At 42.0% G+C, this 11,304-nt stretch overlaps 2 long non-coding RNA genes across 2 annotated transcripts; both read right to left on the minus strand.

Annotated features, from left to right (window-relative positions):
- Nucleotides 1-1,642: 1,642 nt before the first annotated feature.
- Nucleotides 1,643-2,683, minus strand: LOC121330993. The gene is made up of 3 exons (XR_005951926.1): nucleotides 2,635-2,683; nucleotides 2,265-2,318; nucleotides 1,643-1,697 (listed from the first exon to the last, which is right to left on the minus strand). It is a non-coding gene; the product is annotated as an uncharacterized LOC121330993 (long non-coding RNA).
- A 4,508-nt stretch (nucleotides 2,684-7,191) lies between these two features.
- Nucleotides 7,192-10,586, minus strand: LOC121330920. Its single transcript, XR_005951917.1, has 4 exons — nucleotides 10,523-10,586; nucleotides 9,854-9,907; nucleotides 8,512-8,565; nucleotides 7,192-7,229 (listed from the first exon to the last, which is right to left on the minus strand). It is a non-coding gene; the product is annotated as an uncharacterized LOC121330920 (long non-coding RNA).
- Between the last annotated feature and the right edge of the window lie 718 nt (nucleotides 10,587-11,304).

Consider the following 11,304-nt stretch of genomic DNA (forward strand, 5'->3'; position numbering starts at 1 on the left):
CATACGGCTAAGTCAAGTCTGGAATTCGCAATCCCCAGATCTCAATCGAATAGAAATGCTTTGGATTGATGCAAAGATGCAGCCAAGCACTGTGTCACTATCCAATCTGTCCGAGCTGAAGGAAACATGCAAGAGAGAATAGGCCCAGATTTCACCAACAAGATGTAACATACTGGTTAAGAATGATCATAAACATCTGAAAGCCATAATAAAAAAGCAAAAGGAGGACACACTAAATACTAAAGCAATGGGGGGCAATACTTGTCATGAAATAATACTTTACATTAAATTAGTTTGTTTGTTTTTTGATAAAGATTATTTGTGAAATTAATAGAAAATTGTGCTGTGGCAGGGCTTAGGCCTTCCCCTGTAAATAATATGTTTGGTTTGGTTTATAAATAAAATGAATTTAATTTTAAAGTTTTCAAAATTAAAAGTGTGCGCTAGATATGGCAGGACCAGGAAATTAGAATTCCCTCTCTGCTTAATTGAACCTTCATGTGCAGCATGTGGCCAGGTGTTAATTGACTAATTGATTGTCAATTAACCCTGGCCGCATGCCTTTAAAAAGGGTCTGAAAAGCCAGTTTTTGTTCTTCTACAAACCTGAAGGTGAATGGGAAGAAGCCTCACAACTGTTTATTTAATGGGAGGGAGGGAGGGAGTACTTCAACTTCAGAACATGGATTCATTTAGGGGAATTTTAATCCCTCAGGTCTATGTTCATGTGTGTCAGAGTGAAGGTTCCTGCAGCAGGACCTCTTGTTTTGTGGGGGCAGCGCTGGGCTATTGTTTAGCAAACCTTTGTTAATATATCTGTGTTTTGAACAGGCGCTTGTTTTGTATTTTTGTATTTTCATGTACACTGCGTTAGTGTATGTCCTCCTGCACTAGGGCTAAAATTGCTGGTACCCTAGTGGCGGCCACCTACCACTGCAACCCCTTTACTTCACTACCCTCTCTGCACACTCTGCAATATTAGGAGAACACACCACAAATACCCCAACAGGCCTATATTATCCTATAGGGGAAATAACTGAATCAAAACTTACCTTATTGCCAAACAGACCCTGGAATACAACATGAAAAGTGGTGTTAAGACAGGGTGAGCTGTACGTGCATTAGGAGCTACACCCACAAGTCGTGACAAATGATTTAAACAGAAAGGACATTAAACATTGAAATTCCTCCTTAAAAGCAGCACCCTGCAGACTGGGTGGACTATTCCACGGGAAATTAATTCATGGAACTAGAAGTGGTGCTCGTATAGTATATAATAGAACAGTACTTTCTACCAAAGTGTAGTATAGGGATCTGAAATACCACATTAAACGTAAAGTGAAATACATGTAATGAGAAACATTTCATAGAAGTACCACTCATTAGATAATTACTGGGTGAGAGACTGGCTTTGAGCAATGGTAATTGACAAGAGAGGTATCACATTAAATGGTGTACTAGTCTTGGCAGTCACTATTGAAGAAACCTACTTTTGAGATAAGAATAAATATCCACCTAGTCATTTTGCACTGGTAGTAAGTGAATAACATTTTATAAAAATCTGTCAGTATTTAGCAAGGTCTGAGAAGTTGAATACAGCAGGGTCCCCCCCAACCGCACCCCATAATATTCTCCATTACTCACAGGAAGACCTGGTAAGCCTCTGCTCCCATGGCGACCAGGTGGCCCAATATTGCCCTGAAATGACATTTTTACACAGTAAAAACAAACACAGAATTTAGTATTGCATATTATGAATGTGTGTGTGTGGAGCGGGTCTAGGGTATTGGTTCCAGCAGGCAGTAGCTGGGGATTCTAATAAGACAAGTCTCAGCTAACATGCAGGGTGGACACTCTGTGGAACTCCATTCTAATAAGACAAGTCTAAGCTAACATGCAGGGGTGGACACTCTGTGGAACTCCATTCTAATAAGACACATCTTAGCTAACATGCAGGGGTGGACACTCTGTGGAACTCCATTCTAATAAGACAAGTCTTAGCGAACATGCAGGGGTGGACACTCTGTGGAACTCCATTCTAATAAGACAAGTCTTAGCTAACAAGCAGGGGTTGACACTCTGTGGAACTCCATTCTAATAAGACAAGTCTTAGCTAACATGCAGGGGTGGACACTCTGTGGAACTCCATTCTAATAAGACAAGTCTTAGCTAACATGCAGGGGTGGACACTCTGTGCAACTCCATACTAACTCAGGCTGACTTTCTGATTCGACACCCATCACAGTGACAATGACAATGACATACCTGCTTCCCTTTGGGTCCCGGAGAACCTCTGAGGCCTTGGAGTCCTCGATTGCCCTTTTAAACCAAAACAATGTTATTGAGAGAAAGACTCACTATTTTGCTTGCTGATATTCTTCAATTTAAGCCTGTATAAGAAGCATTCACTGTAACACCCACATGTGCAGACAACTAAACAGAACTGTCCATTATTCAACATGCTTCACACACCAACGCCCTTTCAACAGCTTGGTTTGAAAGTCTTGATTAAAGAAGCAAAGTTTACTTTAAAATCTCCATCAGTGTAACTTGCTTTAAAATCTCCATCGGTACAAATTACTTTAAAATCTCTAGCAGTGTAACTTACTTTAAAATCTCTAGCAGTGTAACTTACTTTAACCCCGGGGCGTCCTGGAGGACCTGGGAGCCCCTTAGCTCCTTGTAACCCCTGAAAAACAACGATGGAAAGATGGACACTATTATCTCATTAATGATTTCTGTTTCAACAAACTATTGATGATGATAAACTAGACATTGATTATTTCATTACATTATTTTACATACATGTTTAAATAAAGCATGCATGCTTGTTAACCTCTCCTCACCAGCAGTAACTGAACACACACAGAACACAGAAAGGGGTATGTGAGAGGGCAGAGGCCCTGCACATGTGTTATGTTGAATTGGCAGGGAAGGAGTTAATCTCTTCTCTTAATCTCTTCAGTTAAACTCCATGTGAGAATGTGGCTGAGTGAATAATTGAATAATTGTTGATTAATTATGCTCCAGCCACAGCTGCATATAAGCAGCTAGAAATCTTTTGTTTTGGAGAGGAAGTTTAGGTGTGCTGTGTGCTGTGTGCTGTGTGCTGTGTGCTGTGTGCTGTGTGCTGTGTGCTGTGTGCTGTGTGTGTGCTGTGTGCTGTGTGCTGTGTGCCCACGGGAGGCAATGTTGCCAGTGGCTGTCTGCGGAAATGCTGACAGGGCAATCCTGGCATTGGAAATGCTGCCCGTGGCAACGCAGGCAGCGGCAATGCCGACAGCGGTAATCTGGCTCCTCCAGCATAGATGGTTCTGGCAGCGAACATGCTGCTCTCAGAGGGGAACACTCCGGCCGTGGCTGCAGCACTATGTACTCTGACAGTGATGGTGGTGCTGGCAGCAGCAATGCTGCCCTCAGCGAGACGGCGCTGCGTACTCCGGCAGTGCAACTGCTGCAGGTGGAGGTGATCTCCTCACTTCTCCCCTCTTCTCGGTGGCTCCCTTCTCTTGGGCTCCGGCCCCAGACATTTCCAGCTTCACAACTGCTGCTGCTGGACACAACAAAGCGCTGGGTGATGACAAGCAGGCATCCCCGGGTGATGGCAAATTGTCCTCCCTGGGCAATGCAGGCTTGGCAGCCCCAGGCGTTTCAGGCTCAGCAGCGCTAGGCAGTGCAGGCTTTGTAGGACAGGGCAGAAGTTGACCCTTGGGAGGCAACAGCAGGAGCTGACCCTCAGGAGGTAGCTTCAGCTCCTCTGGTGGCAGAGGTGGGAGCGACAGGTGGTCTCCCTCTGGTGGTGGAGATGTGAGCAGCTCTTCTCCCTCTGACGGTGGAGGTAGGAGCAGTGGGTAGTCTCCCTCAGTCGCTGGGGACTGGCACGGATCTCCCTCGGTTGCAGGGGATGGATGTGGCTCTCCCTCTGTCTCTGGGGACTGGTGTGGCTCTCACTCAATTGCTGGGGATGGGTGTCGTGTGGCCCCTCCCAATGGGACTGAAGACAGTGGGGGACATTCCCGTATCTGCAGCCAGGTAGTTGCACATCATGGCTGTGATGTCTAGGAGGGACATTGGGCTTCCCATTGCTCCCCATCTCTGGCCTTCATGTTGACCATCATTGGGAGGGTCTCCCTGAGGTCCTCCTCAGGGTCCATCAGCCAGTCCAAGATCTCCCCCGAGGGCATTGGAAAACATTGAGGAGCAGTGAAGTCAGAGGCAGTAAGGTGAGGAACATTGAGGTGTAGTGAGGTGCAGTGAAGTGAGGAACATTGAGGAGCAGAGATGTGAGGAAGAGTGAATAGCAGTGAAGTGAGGAACAGTGAGGTGTACTGAAGTGAGGATCATTGAGGAGCAGTGAAGTGAGAAACAGTGAGGAGCAGTGAAGTGAGGAACATTGAGGTGCAGTGAAGTGAGGGCCATTGAGGTGCAACAGCACTGGCAGCCAAAACAAAGAGACAAACAAAAAGAACTACACAGATAAACATGGTGAGCTGCTATTATGATATCTATTATTACCTCCGTCTCCAATCCCGTTCTCCACTCACCGAACACACAACCCCGAGTGAGTGAAAACATGCTGCTTTTATGCAGCTGTACCAAGACTCGATTGCTAATCAATCATTCAATTGGAGTCTCAGTACAACTGCACGTGAATTAATAAAGTGAAATTCCCTGTGCTCGCATATTATTACATTTTACCTGCACGTGAAGTGCTGTGCAATCCTCATGCCTAAATATAAATATACATTTGAAACACTTGTGCGCATACCCCATATTACATCCCGTGTACCAATGACTATACACCAACATTAACACACAACATGCAACATATAACACAGAAATGCACAGGGGCGGGGCAACATTGCCACAGGAACATTGAGGTATAGTGAGGAACATTGAGGAGCAGTGATGTGAGGGACATTGAGGTGCAGCGAGGAGCACTGAAGTGAGGAACATTGAGGAGCAGTGAAGTGAGGAACAGTGAGGAGCAGTGAAGTGAGGAACACTGAGGTGCAAAGAAGTGAGGAACACTGAGGAGCACTGATGTGAGGAACATTGGGGTGCAGAGAAGTGAGGAACACTGAGGAGCAGTGATGTGAGAGACATTGAGGTATAGTGAGGAACACTGAGGATCACTGATGTGAGGGACATTGCGGTGCAGTGAGAAGCACTGAAGTGAGGAACATTGAGGTGCAGAGAAGTGAGGAACATTGAGGAGCAGTGAAGTGAGGAACATTGAGGTGCAAAGAAGTGAGGAACACTGAGGAGCACTGATGTGAGGGACATTGAGGTGCAGAGAAGTGAGGGACATTGAGGTGCACTGAAGTGAGGGACATTGAGGAGCAGTGATGTGAGGGACATTGAGTTGCAGAGAAGTGAGGGACATTGAGGTGCACTGAAGTGAGGAACATTGAGGAACAGTGAAGTGAGGGACATTGAGGTGCAAAGAAGTGAGGAACACTGAGGAGCATTGATGTGAGGGACATTGAGGTGCAGTGAGGAGCACTGAAGTGAGGAACATTGAGGTGCAGAGAAGTGAGGGTCATTGAGGTATAGTGAGGAACATTGAGGAGCAATGATGTGAGGGACATTGAGGTGCAGAGAAGTGAGGAACACTCAGGTGCAGTGAAGTGAGGAACATTGAGGTGCAAAGAAGTGAGGAACACTAAGGAGCAGTGATGTGACAGACATTGCGGTGCAGTGAGGAACACTGAGGAGCAGTGAGGGACATTGCGGTGCAGTGAGGAGCACTGAAGTGAGGAACATTGAGATGCAGAGAAGTGAGGAACATTGAGGAGGAAAGAAGAAATGTACCTTTACTCCCTGGGGTCCTTGTCTTCCATTTCCACCCCTGATTCCTGGAATCCCCTGTAGACAAAACAACAAGCAGAATGACAACCATTTAAAAAAAGATGAGTGGGTAGAAATTATTAAATGACTGTAATCTCTCTGCTATTCATTTTCACTGGGATTCCAAATGTTATTTTGCAATAATGCGGTATAGTTTCGATAAGTAGACTCCCATTGACTGCATATTAAACATGATTTTGTTTAAAGACTGACTCAAAGGGTTTTTTTAATATGACCAAAGAATTGTCATATTACGAATACAACTAGAGGATGCTGAATGTACTTGGAGACAGGACTGGCGCTGCTGGATGGGCAAAGGGGACACTTGTACCATCGAACAATCTTCAAGGGGCTGACAAGACTTTATATTCCTGTCTCTGCCTGAGTAATTTTCATAATTGATAGCACTGTGTTTAAAATAATTACCTCAGTGGGGTTCACCTGAAAAATTATTACAGATTAAAAAAATGTAAGGTCAGTCATTACCATGGATGCCAGATTCAAAATTATTTTACTTGCCTAATAATTTTGTTGGGTGCTAAAGATTTGAAATTTAAAATGCACAATACACAAGCACATTTTTTTTAGATTGTTTTAAAAGTATTAAAATGCACAGCTATTGCCAAAATAGTATACATAATTAGTAATAACAGTCTAGGAAGGCTTGGAAACAATCTTATTTGCCCTAGTTAAATGTTTGTAAAATAAACTTTCTGTGCATTCTGAAAAATGTACATGCTAGAATTCACTGTTAAATGAAACAGTGTATTCTCAAACTGGAAATAGCAATAAAGGACCACAATTTGGAAGCTAACCTTTTTCTGATTTTTTCCTGCATATTGTGTAGATGTTCCTTTAAAATAACTATAGTGACACTGGAGTGCTATGGCTCAGTGTCTTGTATTGAATGACTGCAGTGCAATCCACAACTATTTCTGTAAGTATGCTGTTTTACTGATTGATTTCTTTTGTGAATGTGTCTTCCTAAGTGGAGTTTTTTCTGTAGCATGGGCCGGAAGGTTGTTAATTTTTAACATAGTGAACCAGACTTGCTTGGAGACAGTCGTCTCCCTAGCTAGTATAAAGACCTGGTCTCTGATGTTATCCACTCCTACACCTCGACATGCGGTGTGCCCTGTAGTTACCAGTGTGCCCTGTAGTTATCATTGTCCCCTGTAGTTATCAGTGTGCCCTGTAGTTACTAGTGTGTTCTCTAATTATCAGTGTGCCCTCTAGTTACCACTGTGTTCTCTAGTTATTAGTGTGCCCTCTAGTTATCAGTGTGCCCTGTAGTTATCAGTGTGCCCGGTGTCTGTAGATATTTACCTGGGGTCCAACAGGGCCAGGTGGTCCCACTTTCCCTCTTTTCCCTGGAGATGCCTATATTCATAAAATAAACCACAAAATAATCATTGCATTACACTGAAATGAAACCTGTACAGTGCCAGATGCATACAATAAACTAGTCTGTTCATAGTACATTTGTCCATTAAACTAAGGTCTGTTTAAAGCAATTTTCTTACCTCTCATTAGCACTAAGCAAGGGAGTCACCAGCGCGGGGGCCAAGCCCCCCCCCCACCCTTCCTTGGGGGACCAGTATATGGTTTGCACCGCTCCGCCCCCCCACCTTTACTATCTTTCTACATTTTTTTTAAATGTCTTCTGTGTACTGGTGCGGCACTGTTGTGTATTAACTTGCTTTTTTTTCTTCATAAACTGTGGTTCATTTAAATTTGCAAATGTTTTCTAGTGGTCATAGACACAAAAAAGGTCTCAATATAACCGTTCATTATGGGAAAGGGAAAGTGAAGTAGGAACCAGTGGGAGAGGTCAGATTGAGTTTACAAATCTACATGACACAAAGTGAATTATACACACCAGCATTTATTTTATCAGGTACATTTTCTTTTCTTCTATAATTCTTACTGTTCTATAATTAAAATAATTGATCTCGTTGTGAGAAGCCAATACAAACTGCAAGAGAAAGCAGAATTGCAATGGTTTGCATGGCCACATTTGTTTTAGCATTAAAAGTTGCTGTAATCTGTGTATTTAGTGTAATACCCAGCCTAAGTCATACCTCATCAGCAGCAGTACATATAATGCATCTGGCTTTACCCTAAGGCTAGTATTAACCCACACGTTTTTATCCTTGACGTCACCTCCGGCACTAGTAATATTATCCTTGCCCCCCTTTAAATCTGATGAAGATCTTCTGGTTCTTTGCTTGTATTTGATGAAGATGAACCGTTGTTGCGGGTGCTTCCTGGTACCTAATCACTTCCTGTTGCATTGTAGTTTAAACTCCCCCCAACGGTCTAGCTGCATTCGGAACTCCAGGATAGGTACCAGGATGAAGCTGTTTATCTAGTGTTGTATTTTAAATACTAATATGGTTAAAAAAAAAAAAAGTGCAGATCTAACATATTTGAAGCATAAAACAAACAGTAAGGATTTTTTTACTAAAGTTAATAAGAAGTAAGAGTGATAATGGTGATAAAGTTAACGAGAGAAAGGATTTCAAAGCACTCCTTTAAGCTTTATCCTATGGCTAGCCATTTATGCAATTTTGGATGGGATTGCTTATAACAACACTACATACATACCAACAATAAACTACTGTTCTGTATATTGTCAGCATTGTGAACTGCACACTCATACCTTGGGTCCTTTCACTCCTTGTGTCCCTTGCAGGCCTGCTGGTCCTGGGCTACCCTGTTAGGTAAGAAGACAATCTCATCATTCAATCAGCAATCATCATGCTCTTCTCAAAAGGAATCACACAGGGTCAGATTATCAAAGCCACTTCAAATTTTCATCAGCACAGTTTTTTCAAAAAGGAAAACATATTGTATCCAAGAAATTAACTAACCCAGAAATAAACAGCTCAGGCATTAAATAGACAGCTCAGGCATTAAATAGACAGCTCAGACACTAAATAGACAGCTCAGACACTAAATAGGCAGCTCAGACACTAAATAGGCAGCTCAGACACTAAATTCAAGGGCTTGGGATTAGTCTAAGATGATTTGTTTCCAGTCCATATGATTTTGTCATAGTGCTGAACTGACAGAAATTGACACACCAAACATTGTTTTCAAGTGGGATAAATTCTGTCTAACTTGAAGTACAAATTGAATAGAAAAAACAAACTTACTAACAGTGATATTTCTAACTGGCCTGAGGGAGTCAGCTGGATTTGTATTATATCCTTTTCCATGCCGTTGCTATTGTAAGGTCTACAAAAAGGGTAGCGGACCAGGAATGGGCTGAATAAATACAAGCAAGTTAACTACTAAAGTAAGTATAGGTGGGTTATTTTATTATTAAAACAATCTGTATCACACTATTATTATATTCTACATGTTGAAAGCATAAAAAAAACAAAACAAAAAACATAAGCCTATTGAATGTTAAAACATTTGAAGTAGTTTTCCTATAAAATAAAAATAGCGTGATGTAGATTACTTTAATAATAAAATAACCCACATTTACTTCCTTTAGTAGTTAGCTTGCTTGTATTTATGCAACCCAGACCTGGTCCGCTACCCTTTTGTAGACATTACAATAATAAAGCAGTGTTGTTTATGATTGTAGTGGCCAGCAAGGGGGAGACGGCCTTGGTGCCTCTGCTTACAAGCTTCTAAATCCAATATCTGAGTTCTTTATCTCTGGTTTAGCCATATTGGGTGCTAATGACAATTTGCTAGTGACAAATTCATAAGGCTGTGAGACTGGAGCCCAGTGTTTTACGAGGTACGTTTTGATGAATTTATAGCCTTTGATATTCATGACACTGTTCTAGGTTGTTTTTGTCTTCTTTACAACTGCCTGGATCAGTTTCATGACCAAGGCCAAACTGTTTTTATTCCATTAAAACAAGAATTAAAGTGTTGTGAATAGAACAGAAATATTTAGGAAAACACTTGCTGCCTATTTCTAAACCCATTGGCCTTGATACAGTGCAGTTCAGACGGTGAAGGACAGTGTAGAGAGGACTCACCCTTCTCCCTGGCCGTCCAGGACGACCTGGGCGCCCAGCACGCCCTTCATCACCCTGGAAACACAACAGCATATCAGAACACACTGAGCCCCTGCAAACCCTATACACAACCCTGCCATATAAAAACAGACAAAAGCAAAGGTGGTCACCAGTCAGTCATTCTAGATCGTATCCTCGCCAAACTCGACTGACTCGCCTTTATAAGAAGTGTAATCATTCACTAAAATTACAAGGAGATCCATTCTGTGATTTTGAAGCAATTCTAGTAATGGGAAAAGCACCAAGATGGGCGCAAGGCGCCTGGCCTGTAGGGTGCACTGTGCGCGAGGAGGAGAAGCAGTCCCTGCCGACTCTGCCTCTCTAACCTGCAGGAACAGCACAGACGACACTCCTGTGGATTCCCCAGTGAACAGAAGAAACCTCGCACAGCCAGGAACCTGTTCCTTCACTGTTTTTATTAGTACATGCGTAGATTGTGTAAACGGTTGTTCCTGGACTACATACACGTCTTATAATTACTGTTTGTTTTGTACATTTTGTAATTTTGCTTTGTGTTGGACCTAATCATTTTCTTTTCAGAATTATTCTGGGGTCAAATTTAAAGATAAATAGTTGGAATTCGATACAATTATCATATTTTCCAAAGACAGAAATGAAAGAGCAGCTCACCGGATCCCCTTCGTTCCCTATCACTCCCAGCAGTCCATCCAAACCCTTCTGACCCTGAACAAATTAAACCAGAGCGTTAGTAGAATGCAGAACCCCTGCCACACATGAGAATACAAAAGAAAAAAGCAAAGCATGGCTCCTCTCTCAAGCTGTGGCCTTCCTTCTGCATTAAAGTGATGGGAACAAAACAGTTCCATACATTTTCTCCCCCATGCACATCCTTTCACAATATACAGTGCAGACAAAAGTATTGGCACCCTACACTTATAATATTAGAAAACATGTTAAATACAAGCATTTAGTGAACACTAATTTGACTATGACATAATTAATATGACAAATACCAAAATACACCAGTTCTAGTAGTTTAACAATTTTGATAAAAAAGCAAAATCACTTAAGCAATTTCAAATATTTTTTTATGAAAAAAGTATAGACACCTTTACACTAAAAGTCTGTAAAACCTAATTTAAAAATATATTAATTGATTAAAAACTATTACACAGTAATTAAAAAAATAACACACTGGCTTATAAAGTAAACAGCTAAAAAATAGGTAATTATTTTCAACATTTGTTGAGGAAGAACATTTTGGCAGCACAGCAGATGATGGTCAAGACAAAGGAGTGGGATTCACAATTGAACAAAGTACTTGCAGCACAAGTACAACAAAGAAAATGGCTACAGAACAGTATGAAAGAAATACTGAATACCAAAATCCACAATCAGAGCAATAATCAAGAAGTGCCACAGCACAAATTCAACTGAAACACTTGAAAGAA

The sequence above is a fragment of the Polyodon spathula genome, chromosome 18 (assembly GCF_017654505.1).
Source record: "Polyodon spathula isolate WHYD16114869_AA chromosome 18, ASM1765450v1, whole genome shotgun sequence".
NCBI lineage: Eukaryota > Metazoa > Chordata > Actinopteri > Acipenseriformes > Polyodontidae > Polyodon > Polyodon spathula.